Genomic DNA, 16,818 nt, shown 5'->3' on the forward strand with positions numbered 1-16,818 from the left:
GAAAAATAGTGGTCGACTGATTAAAGTGGGGTCTGTATGCTATTTGAAGGCAGAGCAGTAGACATAACAGTCATTGTTTAATGGATGCATTAAGTAAATAGTAGAACTTGTGCTGAGGCAGAGTCCCATCTATGTGCCAGTCTTCTGCATCATTGTTTTGTTCTAAGACATCTTCAATTATTAATGGCACGCCTGGCGTGCACTCTTAAAACAAACACATTCGCTTGTTGTTTGGCCACATTCAGGCAAAGTTCTTTATCATCTGTTTTCCCAAAAACAATGACAATGAAAGGAGTCGCCCCGTTGTTGAGAGCCGTTGTGCATATAAAACCTCACAGAAAAGCTCCCCTTGCATTATTTAGACAGGCAACAGCATACAAACGTAAACCAGGAGGTAATCCAGCTGATGAAGTCCCTTTCGCACCAAAACTATTGGGTGTACGCGGCTTTTTAAAAAAGAAAAGATTAAAAGAGGGATGGTGAGGACATTGCCGTCCTCCTACAGCGCACAGCGGAGGTCAGGCTACCCAGGAGATGGGTGGTGCCGTGGCGGTGCGAGTGGTGATGCAGCTTCATAGTACATGCAGCCGGAGAGGGAGCAGAGTTCATCTGTCAATCAAGACGTTCCTCTCCAGGATATCAACAAACAGTGCAAAGGTACCGAACTCAACACAAATGCAAATTTTCCACAATGAAAGCCAGACACAGATGTACAGTCTGGATCCAAACTAGAAAACAACATACAATTCCTTAAATTTCATTAAGTATTACTATTCTGTCATTTTGGTCATTGGATGTTGAGGGAAAAAAAACTAGAAGTGTTTTATTGAAGCTCCAGGGTTATTCTGTAAAAGGCCGTTTAATTAGCATGGTATAGCCACAACAACAACTGGAGGTTAAATAATTCATTTTATTTATTCTTGGCTGCACATCTAAGAAAGAGACGTATTTCTTGTGTAGGAGTCTGCGTTTTGATAGCTACATATAGAACACAGCAGTTATCGGTCACTCCATCTTCTAATGGCCCATCATAAACCATATAGGATCGTCATTGAACTGAAACACAAAGAAGAAGAGGGGCATGTCCATCTTGTCCAATTGCAACCCAATGCCTATCAAATCAACTATGCTTAAATGTCTAACAAGGCACAATAATACATGATTGCACAAACATTTGTAAACCAATGGAGTCTTTTGCTCATTAGGCTGGTTTAATGGAATCTAAATAAAATGCCCACTGATTTAAACCTCCCATTACCTGGCTAAGCTGTCAATCGTTTATGCGATTAAATATAGACTTAAATTTCCATCCCGTCCCATTAATTCTCTGCGCAGGCACAAGAGGGGCTAATGACGTTATCCTTCCTAATTAACCTGTATAGGCACGGGGCTTTGTTCATTCTTCATCCGAGCGTTCATTATTATCGTTACAATCATTGTAGGGCTAACTTATGACGTTGGCTATTCTATCACCATTAATCGGAATTCACTTTTTTTCCCCATCTTTGGTCCTTTGGGGTCATATTTAATTATCAATAAACTGATGGGAATTCTAGAAAAGCTGCCGAGGTTCAGTTGTGGCCGTGACTGAAACCCCATGAGTTCTTACTCCAGGAATATGATTTGACTACTTATGACACGAGGGGACGTTTCTGATTGTGCTGCATTTAGCGCCCTGCGAAGTGCACAGATTGCATGCTGCCAGACTCTGCTTACAGTTTCCTGTCAGCTTACCCACCGAATGTCAGCCTCAACCTATTAGCACAGCAGACTTGGAGGAGATCAATAGCCCTGGTTGGGCCATGTGTCATTAGTTAACCGGATATTGATGAGGGTATTGACACACGCCTAATTAATCTCGGGCCCAGTGCAAGCTTTCATGTGTTTCCTTAATTATACACTTCATCTTAGTCCTTTTAAAACCAGCTGGCAGCCGTCTCCTGTTTGAGTGAGAGTTAGACTCGTATTTATATTTAATATCTTGCTTTTACTTCTCTGTGCATTTTCTTGCTCATAACAGTGGTGATTAACCTGCATCTTTTTTGTGTCGTGGCTGTATGAATATGCTATTTTGGGTGACTTCAAATCTGTGTGCACCTGCATGTGCATGCATGTCTGTGTGTGTATGTGTCTGTGTGTGTGTGGGTGATCAATAGAGCTCTGCATGAGGGTGTGGAGGGGAGAGCACCTGAAGGTGACCCTGACTACTGGCAACACCACAGGGCTCCAATAAGCTGCTCCTCAGCTGCCGTTCTGCGAACCACAAATCTCTAACTTTTAGCCTGCTGCTGTTGGTTTGATTATTGTTTATAGATACAGCCGAGAATTAAAATCTGGCCTGCAGGCAGCATAATTATTTACAGCTGAAAACTCATATCATTACCAGCATGCTCCTAATTGCCAGAAGTAATATCAATGTTAGTTGATTAAGTGCATTTTTTTTCATCTTCACTCTCCATATTGTGCTGAGATTGTTTTCCCTCAGCATTCGGGGTGACACTTTATCTCAATACAGCTGTTATTCAGGCTCGACTTCTTACTTTTACTGCACATTCTGATATGCAACACTGCGGCTTCTTTAGAGCTCATTGATCAATAGCACCAATTTTTTAGGGAGATTTAGTGTTCATTGCTCAAAAATAGATAAAAGAAAAATAAAAAATAAATACATACTGTAGATAAACTGTCTCTGTGAAGATTTTAAATAGATATGGGTGGAAGGAATGGGAGTGTGTCATGGTGACTGTGAGTTAAAATGAAATTCAAATGAAACAAAGAAATTAGGTTTGCTTATTTGTTTGTTTGTTTTGGCCCTCCTACTAAAATATATGTAAAGCAGCATGATGAGAGGACTTCAAAGTAGATGCCGAAACCTTAAAGGCTAGTTGACTATTCAAAGGCTGAGTACAAACATTTACAGGACAAATGAAGAGGAGCCAAAAAGCATCAGTCATGTGATCAAAGGTTCAACGGTCTCTTTTCAAACCTGTGTGTCCGGTTCCCCCTACAGCAAAAGTCAAATGTGCACGCTAAATGTGCTTTTCCTGTTCATGAAACACTTATATAACATAATGTGTGGGCTGTGTGTTTGTCATGGTTATGAGATGTTAGCATAAGGTTTCAGTGGAACTTGGGACCTCATTTAGTTTTGGCTCTCCATGATGATATTTTTGTAATTGGTGGCTTTTTTTTGCTCTGACGGCAGAGTTGGTACAGTCTCTTAAGAGTGGAGCTGAGTGGCAGTCAGAGTCTTTTAAATGAAGCCTATACCTTGGTAAACGATACAGCGAAAGCAGTCTGTGAAGGAGCCGCCGGTGGGGAGGGGGATGTCCCGTCTATGAGGCTGTTAATCAGCGGTGTCCGTCTCAGGCTTCTGGAGTTAAAATTGTGCAAGAAAGTGGAAGAATTATTAAAAGGGCAACACAAATAGTGATTAAAAGCAGGCCTAGGGTCATCATTAGGGTATGAGAAATTGAGAGCGAAGGAGGGGGGGACATTTGAAAAACGTCTTGCTGGTCAGCAAGACGCATCTCGCACTCCTCTAAGACGCGGGTCTCTGACGCGCCTCGATCTTTGATGAGAAGGACGCCTGTCAGCTCGCGCTCGAAACGCTTGAAGACATCTGGCAATTGTCCGAATCAAACTTTCTGCTGTAGAGTACGTTTTCTCCCTTTCTTCGCCAGTGGAACACAACACTCGGGGAGGTTCTGGGGATCTCTGCGAGAGACGAAGACGCCACAGGCAGTAGTGAGTCACTATGGGATCTACCATGAGCCACTGATGCATTTTCATGACTCACACCATGTGATTCATGGACTCCATCTTGTTAGGTTGGTTTCAGCCACGAAAAAATTCTAAATCTAAAGTTAACTAGAAATGTGTAGATTTGTTTGAACAGTGCTTATGTATACTTTTCTGGAATGCTAAAAGTGCAAAATGTATGCAAATGCAGCAACTGTTGTGTAAGATTTTCCATTCAAATGGGAAAAAGCAGCTTGCTGCCAGGTCAAGAAACCCGGACTACCATGGAAATAAAGGTTTGATGAAACAAACCGGAATGTATAGCAAAGAAAACCTGTTGTCTCACTACTGTAAACATGATTGAATTACGACTTCATGATGTAATCGAGAACTTTCCCACAAAAAAATCAGCTCCCCGATATTATGGTGAATATATTCAGAGGCGCCCTCATGGAAAAACTCTTCTCAAAAGTCATTTTGACAGTAGAAGAGAATTTGAAATGTGTATTTTTTAATTTAAGATCAAATATGCTCAAATGTGAGCTTGCTCGTGTTTCCGCTAATACTAAATTTTCTATTGAGGTCATTTGGATGAAAATAAATTAAATGGAAAACAGAGCAGGTAGTTTTCTGCAAAAACACTCAAAAGGAGTAACTGCAAGTGGGAAGACGGCAATTATACTGATCCACAGGGCAAATTTAGCTGATGCTGTATGCTAAGCTACATGCTATAGCTACCTCCACGTCCTCCAGAGAGGACACACACTAAGACACCAGTTGACATGCTGGAGGCCATTTGCAGGCTCTCAGATGAATTAAGGATTAAAGAGGCTCTGCTGGCCAGGTGCAGGGTCGGGTCTTTTAACCCTAAAGACCCGGCTCGCTCTGTAGTGCCCGAGTTACAGTCTTTGTATGAAAGGTGCTATGTAAAGAAAAAAAAGTAAGGGAACACAGACTGACCATTCACTGCCATGCAGAATAAGGCAGTGCTAATAAAACATCAATATCCTGCTAATACAAATGAAAATTATTCATGTTTTAAGTGCCTAATGAGATTCTCAGCATTCATTTCTGTTCCTTTCAGTTGAACTTATTCATATTCACCCTTAGCAAGTAATCAAAGCTGTATAATGTATTTCTTTCCCAATATTGAACTATCAACAGATCAAAAGTCATTCTTCCTGCATACGGTGGTTTTTTTTGTGTGTGTGTTTTAGCGATTGATTGATTTAGTAAGTCAAAAGGACACAAGGTGTTCCGTAGTGAGCAAGAATATAAGAGACCAGGAAGTAGTTTGTCTGGAATGGACTGTTGGAACAGTAGCCGCCGTCCGAAAAATGAGATCAACCCCTGATCCCTGCGATTACTCACTAACTCACGAGTGTGTCTAAAGATCCAGGAAAATGTTTGAAATGCAAATGTCGTCAATGGCCAACTGTGGGTTTGTCTTCAACGGACACACACCATTGATCTTTAAGGTGGCTCACTGGACTGGTCATAGGCTGCTTGTCCTCTAACTTGGCCTTTTAAGTTATTTAAAGGGCATTAACGTTCAATCTGTGAGTTTAGGGTAATCTCTTTTGATCTTTTAATGATCCATTTTCTACAGTTAATCATTCAACACTGAGTTTACTACTGTGTGTGCACTGACAATGAGGGACACATTCAGAAGTAGAAGTTGACTGAGGTAAAAGGCTCAACTTCCCTTTGGCTCTCTTTAACTTTGTGAATGTTTGGGGAATGTCTGAAAAGTTCTAACCAACCAGAAGAGTAAAATATGAATGGCAAAATGTGAACATTTCAAATACCAATGCACACTTTGGAGTTTTAACTGCTCCAAACCTCGTTTGCAAGCTTGTTTTATTTTTAAGGGGGAAATAAATATCATTGTTTCCCATTTACAATGTTCACAGTGTGGAAAAATGAATTTGTGCTTTGTGCAGTTGATGTGGACAGTCAATGTCAATGGTTTACAATGGTTTTAAATCAAATTAATGCATGTTTGAGGCTTAAATAAGTTTCTAAAGTCAATATAAGTCTGTTTACTGTGAGATTAAGAACATTACCTGCTGGTGTGTAGAAGTAGTTTAACCAGATGTGTGGATTAAAGTCAATACCCACCAAGAAATGTTCAGGTTTAGATCTACACACGGACATCACAAATGTCGATCTGCCATGCAAATATTCTATTCTGAAAGATCCATTTGATCAAGTTGTGTGATGTTAGTAATAATTTGATGTTGAATCAATTAAAACTCTCCAGCAGAATGATTACATCAGCTCCAAAATGTGATTCCGTTTGTCCTTGCTGAGCCTCAACGCATTAATCGAAACCCATTTATAGACGCACGGGGTTCCCTTTGCTTCTTTGACTTTGGATGACCAGGAATAAGTTGACTGCTGTGCCTCAATGTTTTAGTCATCGCTGTCTGTCGCTCTGCCTCTGCAAGACAAAAAGAGACTGGAGTGGAAGCTGAGGGGCAATCACAGCCGCGTTGTCACATGAGTGACTGTTAGATGTGGGCCTGTGTGGTGTAAGAGCTGAATATCTCTGGCACGCACCCTTCTAAAGACAGGAGCAAAGCATCCTCTATTGTGTAAAAGTCATATATCCCTCGCAGGCAGCAAAACATGAAAGAAGTTGAGCCATGAACATATTATGAAACAAGATTGGAAAGTGGCAAATTGGTAATTAGCCTCTACATTGCAAATGAGTATTACAGTCTTGCTTATGACTTGCCTCTCAGCTCCCCAAAGCCTCTTCTATTAATTTAGCTCTGAGGGGCCATCCATAAACAGACTGAATAAGCTGTTAGCCTTAAAGACGAGTGCAAATGAAGGCATGGCGAAGTACGCTGAAGGTAAAAGAGAAAAACAAACATCCAATCTTCATTTAATGGAATGAAACGAAGGTGGGTAAAAAGCCTTCTCTTGCGTCATGTTAGCATGGTTAGCAGCGTGACATGGCTTCACACTTTTGAAATTTAACAAAAACTATAAGGGAAAAAAAAATCAAATGCAAAGAGTGTTTTCTTCACTAGGACATAAAACACAACAAAGAAAACTAAGCTTTGGCACTGGCGAAGGGGAAAATGTAAAGACTCATCTGGAATTGAGAAGCTGATATTCGTTCTCTAGGATTGCTGACAGCAATGCGTGTAAAAAGATCAGCAGAAATAGCCACAAATATGTTCTTAGTCTCATTTAAAAAATAAAAATAAAAGCACGGATAACAAATAAAATCTTTACCAATTCTATGTATTAAAGTACAATATGTTCAACATACAATCAAAACTTTCATTAACTAAATGATCACCACAATGATATGATTGATATGATGATATATATACACACACACACACACACACGTATGTATGTATGTATGTATGTATGTATGTATGTATGTATGTATGTATGTATGTATGTATGTATGTATGTATGTATGTATGTATGTTTGGCTCCATCACAATATGCTGATGACAGTCAGTTATTCTCAAATACTCAGCAGAGAGACAAAGGGTTCTTTGGTGATTTGGTTCCTCACTTTTGAAATTCTTTCTCCCTCATGAGGTCATTTTCCTTCAGAATTGATTCAGACCTCTGGCTGTCTCGCATAATAACGAGGTATGGCCCATCATTATCAAATGAAAAGGAAGTTAGATAGAAACTTCCAAATTAATTTACAGCAGAACACACCTTACAGGTAACTTACTCGAGTTTGATGTAATTACTCCACAGACCACAAATGGCTGCCATTGAAGAAAGGCCTACAGCATACAGGGATAACAAATGGCATTATAATGAAGGCGGTGAAAGTCTTAGCTATTCTGATTGATGGTTGGGAGAGAAATATCGGCCTCTTTAGCATGAGCATTTCTTGCAAATACACCTCAGCAACACTAGTATTACTGTCGCAATGTGCCAGTCCTCCCCTAAGCATTGTGCTCATATTCAGATTAGCCAGCCATTAGCTGCAAGTGGTCTTTACCCCCAAATTTAGTCATTTCACAAATTAGCCAATTTTCAACATTTGAAGTTAGCCAGTGGCAAGGGTCAAAAGGTCATCTGTCGTAAATACGAGGTGCAAACCTGCGGTTAAAGGGATTAATAAGGGCTCATTCAAAAGTGCTTAAATGGAGCTCGCAGCATGTTCATCTGAAGGGAGGACTGATATTCCGCATTTCGATTATTTCTCTTTGACCGAGCCGTGCACTGCTCTGACCTTAGCTGAGGATGGCTGAGGTCAGAGCGCGGAAGGTTTTAAAGCCATCTCACTTTCTGCTCCATCCTACATCACGTCCTACATGGCCAGCAGTGGTGCAAAGCCTAATGTTCTGCACTCTGCACCAGAGGGGGGAGAAAGGCTTGTCAGCCTTACAAAACAGACTGGAAATAGAAAGAGGGAAAAAGCAAAGCGAGTACACTCTCCCATCCCTGCCCTTCCACTCCATCGAATAAGCACCAGAGCAGACGGACATATGGGTGACGCTACATTCTTTAAAGAGAGTGAAGTAGATTCCTGACCCTCGCTCCCAGCCCGTCACTCACAAATTGCACGTTAGAATGTCAGACCTCTTCTTTATCAGACAAGTCCACCGTCTGCCAACTCATGGGGCACTGACGTGAAGAGGCTAGCAGAATGTTAAACCTCTCATCTGTGAATGCATACATGCGTGTGTGCCTTTACTTATGCTTGCTAGCTGTCCTATTAGCAGCGAGCTTTTTTTACATGGCAGCAGACAGTCAGACGCACAGGCCCAAAAAAATCAATACAGCGTTGCCTGGACCTGACCCACATATCCAGTAGTAAGGCCAATGGCTGCGTTTCAGAGCCAATGTGTGTGCAGAGAAGTTTGTGAACGCATTTGTTTGGTTGTGACAACCTACGTGTTCCTATACATTCATGTGTAAGAGGCTGGGTGTGTGTGGAGAAGAGGACGACATGTGAAAATACTTGTGCATTCATTAAAGCATGTGCATGCTTGTGTGTCTGTGTGCATGTGTGTGTGTGTCTAAGTGGGTGTTGAGTTAACACAAGCCCTTCCTGCTGCCTGACTTCACTGTCACTGATTGTAAGTGACGCAGAGCTAATAAAAGAGCAAAGCTGACTGTCAGCTGTGATTAGGCTGGCTACACACACAAGACAAAGAGAGGCCACAGCACAGTGGCATTAGCCATGGTCATTAAACCACTTGAGTCGAGGAGATTTCCAGCCTCTCCTGGTAGATTTACCAGAAGGCAGCATATTTGCAAAACAACTCCCGAACCACATTTTACAAATATTCATATTTCTTGATTTTATGAAACCGTTCCACAAGTCCCAACATGTCCAATGAAGTAGAACCATATCAGTCCTAATCTACCTTGTTTGACTGTTTTCAACTTAGCTTGGGTCATTAACTTTTCCAAATATCTCATTTAAATTACTTCAAGCCCTCTTTGCTATAGTATTTTTATGTATATGGCAGGGTTGTGTTGTAGCTATAGCTTAACTGTAGCATTGGTTCGAAGGATTGACAGACTTGACGGTGGTAGGGAACTGACTCTTCTCTCAGGGTGTGTGTCTCTCTTTCCTGGCTCTCCCTCAAGTTTCTTCTTTTTTCCCCAGAAAGGGTTTTTAAAGCTTCGAGGGTCTCAGGACAGAAGGTATCACAACTGTGCAGCTCATAAAGCTCTGAGGCGAATTAGCTTAGTGCTTCTGTGCTCAAAAGAAATTTGTTTTGATTTTTTTAATTAAAAGTGTATATGTTCATCCATCTGTCCATCCATCCATCCATCCAGCCATCCATCCAGCTTTTCATTCATTCTTGTTAGCACTGAGTAGCAAAGTCTGTTCATTTTCCTTCTCTTATTGTATCTAAAGATTAATTTAGATAAACTGCAACTTGTAAAAAGAGCCTGGATCCCTGTAATGTTTCTAGATTAAGAAAATATGAGAGTGATCTCTGTAGTTCAAGAAATAAACATCTGTAAATCATGAGCGTGGCCATTAGAATTGAGATGATACGTGTGACCGAGAATTGCAAAGAAGCTGCAGCCAACTTACAGAAGACTCCTGGCACATCAGCACTCAGTGACACATTTATGAGCAGAGCTAACGGCTAACAGTGGCCTCCAGGATGAAATGGAAGCTTAAAGTGGAATTTGTTGATGATATTGCAGCCCGCAATGTAGAAGCACAGTTTAAGCTAACAGGGTCGATGGGGAAAGCAGGAAGAAAAAAAGGTTTTTGCTTAGATATGCTTAGAAAGTGGCGGCTTGCTTTCTACCAAAGATCAGAATCAGGCGCTGCAGATGTTTATGCCCTGTCCTGCTTTCAAGTTATGAACTTCATAGCATTCTTTTCCAGCTTTAACCATATTATTTATGCCCAGTGATGCATGGGAATATGTCACAGGATGGTTAAATAATCATGAAGCAAAAAACAGCATAGATGTCAAATCAGGGATGCAAATTATTTCCTAGCTGGTTAAAACCAAATCCAGTTTTCGGTATTGGTAATTTGAATGTTTCCTTCACGTCAACCCAAATTATTACTTGGCATCATAAAAGTCAACTGTAACACTGAGAACATTGGAGGGTTTAATTGCTGCCTTTCCTTGAAGTAAAAGGTAAAACACTGAATGGATGAATGCACAGATGGACAGAAGGACGTAAACAGGGTTATCAGGTGACCTAAAGGTTGTAGAGGCTCCCGTCAATGGTGGAAGGTGCCGCTGAAGTAGATGTGTTTTTAATTATGCTTTCCTTTTTATACGTACTTTGGCTCATGAATAGTTCTTCCTACTGCAGTATTTTGATATACAATGCATCCTCTCAAATATACATAAAAGCTGTGAGAATAGAAATTGAGAGAGAAGTCACTTTCTTCTTGCCCTTGAGGCGATTTAGCCCAAATAAAATGACGGTATTGAACTTGAGCACTAAAATTTTCATTCTGACATTCTGTCATTTATACATTCTCATATAGATCTGAAATTTCTGCCTTGCTTTGATTAAAAATGAAGTGATAGCACAAAAGAACCCCTGCCTAAGAACATTAAATCATTTTGTGACATATGAAAGGAGTGAATGATTCATTTTTTTTGTGAGATTCAGATTTTGCTTTTCTTATTTCACCGCAGAAGACACGAGTTCATGAATTCGGCAGTTTCTCGGAGCCTTGGATGCATACATGCAGAGGCATGAGGACACAGTGTTTCACACTCCAAACACACTAGGAAATGTACCCAAACAGACGCTAAATGACTCAGCAGTGCAGGGGGACGGGAGCCAGGGCCAGTTCTTCCATCTTGTGGCCAAGAGAGCGAAGTTTATACCCTGAGTAACGCCCAACAGCTCAGGGTTTGTGTCTTCCCGTCTTGCTCTCCACTATTTACGTGCATTCGGCTTCGTCATCTGTTGTTTTGGCATCGGTGTTTTGGAGGAGAGGACCATTAACCTGCACAAACGTCAGGGGCGGGGCTAGATATCCCGCTCTACTTACCTTCTGCGGGTCAACCTAACTTGGAAAAATGAGCAGAAGTCTTGAGTAATCAGAAAATTGATGAGAGGGGCATCATGAATACATGAGGGGAGGTGTAAACACGATACTAACAGTGTAAACATGATACTAATTTGCTCTGTGGCTTTTAATGAACAGCGTGCGGCAGCTTTCATCCATGCACAGATCGGTGGGATTCAGCGTAGCTTCCAGCAACAGCGAGGGTACGACGGCGAGAGTAACTGCCAACGGATGAGGGAATATCTCTGTGAGCCATCAGCCATAACTGACATTACTAGTTCCCAGTGACTCCGATTAAGTGTTGTCACCGGCTTTGTGGAGATGAAGGCATTCAACGCGGTGGAGAAAGCAACCATGAAAGGCCATCTAATTTTTGGATTAAAGGGGAAAAAATTCCTACGAAGGCATCAACACGGAAATCTCCCGCTGCGCCCTTTGTCAGTGGATAGCAACAGAATCTTAACATTAACAAGAGATTAACAAGATTAATTTACTTTAATGTACAAAACAGGCCATTGTTGAGATCTAAACACTTAATGTTTCATTTCTTTGTTCTTATACTTTAAAACTCAACCTTCTGTTTAATGAGAAAAGGAGAGTCGACGTTAGTCTGGACAGATTTCGAGAAAAAGCAAATACATAGATATGATAGACACTAGAATGCAGGTTTGCGGTCTCAGAGCTCTAAACATTTACAAGAGGTTCATTCTGAGCGGCTCCATCTACTCAGCTAATCAATACAATTAACTTTCCTCCTTCGCCACGATTAAAAGAATATTTTTATTTCCTGTCTGACGCGCAGTGCTAAGATGTTCAAATGACGCTGGAGCATCTGGGGAACAAGTGAAGACGTCATCCCTGCAAACAAATACAGGCATGCTACCTTCTGCAGCTCCCAGATCAGATATTTGGGGCAAAGTGTTGGCAGCTTCCTTCTGGCTGTCTCAGGGGAGTTGTGTTTCGCTTCATCTTCACTGGGAGATAAATGAAAAACCTTTTGACTTTCCCTTCAAGGAGAGCGTGCATGGAGGAGAAACTTTGAGCTATGCCAAAGAAAAACGGGGGGTGGGGGCACGTTAATAAAACAATTTCTTGTCATTATAACTCAGTTTGGGGTTCTATTTTTATGTTGCACTGAGGAACCTGTTGTTTTAGTTGAAATTGATTTGACACAGCAGCCTTTGCCAGAGAGGTAGATTGTTGCATGTTTCCGCCATTACTCAATGTCACTTTTTCATGACATCCCATAATGAAATGTATATTTGCCTGTTAAGACACAATAGCAGTTGCTTATTTACATCAATATTTTCAATGTGAGGTGTAGCTTTTATGTTGCTGTTGTAACGTAGCGGTCAAAAGCCCCCTGAAAGTCTCTGGGGGTTGGATTCTTGCTGCATGATCATTTGCTCTTTATTTGAACTTCTTGTTGGTGTTTCATCAGCAGCTGCACGGTCACACGACAGACTCTCCGTTATTGATCGGACGGTCTTCATAGCTGCCTCCTTGCCGCTCATCTTTGCCTTCGTCTGTCCATCTTGCTGTCAACGCAGCAGCTGACGTCAAACAATTCCCCTTCCTAGAAGGGGAATTGTTTGGGTTTTAGCGCCAGTTGGGTGCGATCTGACGGGGCTTCGGTGAAGGCAGAGAGCGGCCAGTTGATGCACCTCAGCCGTCTCTACAGTGTCTCTCCCATGTTGGAAGCATTACTAACTGAACATAAGATGATGATGCATCGGTGTTTGGTGTTTAAATACATCCTGTGAGTTTTCCAGTGTACTGCTAGTGTTTGATCACGTATTCTGTTTACTTTTATTTGACAGAGCAAATGTACTTTTTTGCAGGATACAAAGAAATCTTGCATTCTCTGCATACAAATTTCTTTCTGTACGTTTAACTAAATATAAATATGAATCATCAGCTGCGTTGTTATCAGGTGTAGAAGACTGAGAACTGTAACACTGCACTAATGGAAACTCAACTCATTACTGCTGCGTTAATTAATTTATTAAGGAGATATGTATAGATTCTCTCGTGGTGGGTTAGCTTAGCAAGAAACATCACTGTATATATTGTGTATATTGCCTTTTTGTGCAATTTGGAAATATTAGTGAAGTTAGATATTATAGACTGGATGTTGGATGGTTGGGACGTGCCGTATATGTCACTACTTTGTTAAAAGTTTCCCTTCAATCAACCTTGTAAACCCAGGGCCTGACCCCCAAACAGTGGGAAGGAAAACCCTTACGGAGCCCTCCTGCTGAGGACTGAGAAGAGGAGATTTGCCAAGGGGGAAAGACGGAAAGAAGAGAGGAAGACACATACATAACACATGCACATGCAGCATGCATATGCAATGGTTATGCTGAAGATACAAATCACACGGAGAATGGAGGTCAGCGTGCAGCTACAGAGTCAATGACAAAACAAGGAAAGAAAAGGCAGAGTTGCCCCAGTGTGTTTGCTTGCGTGTGTTCGTGGGGAGCACAAGTTGATGAAAAAAAAGAAGGCGCGGTGACTTAAACCCGCTTGTTACCACATGCTGGATTCACAGATGGGAAGGTGCTGGGTCCTGTCTGAGTGTCTTTATGGCTTCTGACATTTGGGGTTAAATCAGTCAAAACACTGTCATTCCAACTTAGATTTTCATGAGCACCTTTGCACATTCCCATTAGTGTGAACGGCATGCACTGGGAAAGGGAAAAAGACTCTTTTTTTTAACAGTTCTCATGCGTCACTTCAGGTGTCAGTCATCAGACTTCTTCCTGTTTTGATTCAAATCTTTCCACCGTTAATGAACGCTGGTTAGCCATCTCATCTACTTCCATGTAGCCTTGAATTGAGGTGAACAGCACAGCACAACAATGAGAATGGAAAAACAAAGCCTCCCTCGCACCGTCATTACTATCATGAGGAAAGCTTGACCACTCCTTTTCCTCACTGCATAAGGCTGTAATTATTTTAATGAGTGAAGGCCACCTCCATCATTTCCATCAAAGTGTCCCTAACTGCATGCTGAGAGGGTAAAAAAACAAACTTTAGACTTGCTCAAGTGGAGGTGTACATTCAACTTACGGCAGAGGGAAAACAGCATTAAAAAAGCTCAATGTTCCCCAGTAATCCAATCTCATCACAACAGTCCCTAAATCTTTGTCAAGAAAATGCAATTGTTATAATGTGTTTATTGAAACTTGGGCAAGGTTTTATTTAATCACACTGCACTCTAACAGCACTGGCGGTAGATGAGAAAAACACCCAATCTTTCATCACACCATCATCCTTGGGAAATCCAATTTGTTACTGTTCCTCTCGCGCCACACATGTGATTGTTACATGGTACAGCCGGGAACATGGAGTAACGTGCGTGCATGTGTTGTTTCGGATCTTGTATTGTGTGTCAGAGGAGTTTCATTTTTCTGCTGAGTATTAGAGTAATTCAATGTGCTGGGAAGTGTGAGTGTTTCTTGAAAGGGGAACATGGGTGAGGAACCATTGGTGGAAAATGAGCCTGAATTAAGAGCTCAAATACACACTCGTCATCGGTGATTAGATATGAGCCCTGTTTACTCAGCTGTCATTGGGAGACTCCTTTAACAAAATTGTGCATTTTCAATTTAAATAGTATTTACATGTATTTGTTTATGAGACTATTTCAGTGGATGGTAGATCCTTCATCCTGAATGCATAGTCCCTTTGGGAATGTGGCATGAGGGATGACCAACTATGCCACAGTGCACATTAGAAAAAATGGTGTTTTTGTTTTTTTAATGAGGGCTTTATTAGGATAAACCCCTTGAGGTGAACCATCTCATTTTTGAAGGGTTTCTAAACCCAACTTGCCCTCGTAAGAGCAGCTCGATGACAGAGAAGGACACCAGCTCAACTGTAGCTTGGGATCAAACCCACAGGCGGAAGTGCTACGAGTTATTTCAGACATGGGGTCATATCTTTTTCTATGTGTAAACACGCTGGTGCTGTTTCTGCATGCAGATGGACAGGAGGGCTGAGTGTGAGGATATAATGAGGTGATTAGTGAATTCTTAACTAGCATAAGAACAAATATTTTGCTGATCTGCGCATCTCTATGTGACTATGGGCCATCAAGCCTCCCTAGCTAACCATAAAGATGAGAGGTCAACCAATTTCACGTGGTGGGTTTTAACTACGAGTGGCCCCGATACAGCTATGTTTTAAACTAATAACGCAGAAGAAGCAGCCTAAGAGAAACCAAATTTTCCTGAAGGTTCATTGGTCTTTATGAGGTGGACCACAGTGCGCTGAAGCATTCAGGGGCAGTTGGCAGCTCTGTTCATCAGGATGCAAATAGCTGACGTTTCTGACCTGACAGTGTTTGGAGGATGTTTCTGTACCAGCACAAACACTAATAAAAAGATCCACATTTTATCTTGTTTACTGGGGTTTTATAAAGGAAGGGGTTGTTTGGTGACTGGTTGGATGGTTCAGAGCTGTTTTCTTTGAATGGTGTCTTTTGCATGGTTGGGTGCATGCAGGAAGAAGGCGCTTTAGATTTTTTTGGAAGGTTGGACCCTCTGGACTCAGCCAGCTGGAGATCTCTGAATTAGTTCGGCAGCTTCATTATGCAGCTCTGTCTCCTCCTCTTCCCTCTTCTGTATTGACACACCCCCCTTTCCTTTTCCTGGCATCTACACCTATCCATTCACCTTCTCTCTCCTTATCACCTTGTTTACACTTCCATCTCGTGCTGTCAGAAGCCTTCTAAATTTACCTGCATCTTAGAACTCGCATTTCAACAGAGGAACTTTTTTTTTTTTAAAGATATTAAATATGGCAATCATTGACAGAACTGAAAAATTCCCCGATCAGTCCTCACAACTATAGCTATTAACAACCACCTGCTCTGCTTTCTCTTAAACTCTTCCGATCCCCCCCAATCACCTCACCCCCCCCACGTCACCCATCGCATCTCAGTCCACTCTGCTTCTCCTCTCTGCCTACCTTTTAGATATTTAGCTCCAGGTGAAACAGTGGGCCGACCCCGATGTTGCACCTGTCTGCAAAGCTTTGTCCCTCTCCTGATAATTGCACTTATGTAAATGTGTGTGTGTGTGTGTGTGTGTGTGTGTGTGTATTTCTCTGCTTTTTATCTGTTGCCTATGGTGCAACACAAACCTGCTCCCAACTGACCCCCCCTCACACACATACACACACGAACACACACACGCTTGTAGCCCTGCAGTGATCTTGTTAGCAGGTGTGTACAGTTTATCTCAACATTAGCCACGTTAGCCTAGCTGCCATGCCCCCCAGTGGGTTCCAGTCTCAATAGGAGCCAACAGTTTCTTTTCATTTGAGGAATGAAGAGAGGGTCCATGTTGCACATGCATACATACACACCCACACACACGTTTCGGGGACCTGAGGGAGGGCCTTTAACTGAGCCACCAGCCAGGGGAGCTGGACCAATTACATTGTTAGGATAAATGTAGCATATGCATGGATTGTGGTACTTAACAGACGGCAGGAAAAAGTAAAACCCCTCCTCTTTCTCTCGTCCCTTTGCTCCTCTTTGCTTTGCCTGAGCTTTTTTAAATGGA

The sequence above is a fragment of the Takifugu flavidus genome, chromosome 17 (assembly GCF_003711565.1).
Source record: "Takifugu flavidus isolate HTHZ2018 chromosome 17, ASM371156v2, whole genome shotgun sequence".
NCBI lineage: Eukaryota > Metazoa > Chordata > Actinopteri > Tetraodontiformes > Tetraodontidae > Takifugu > Takifugu flavidus.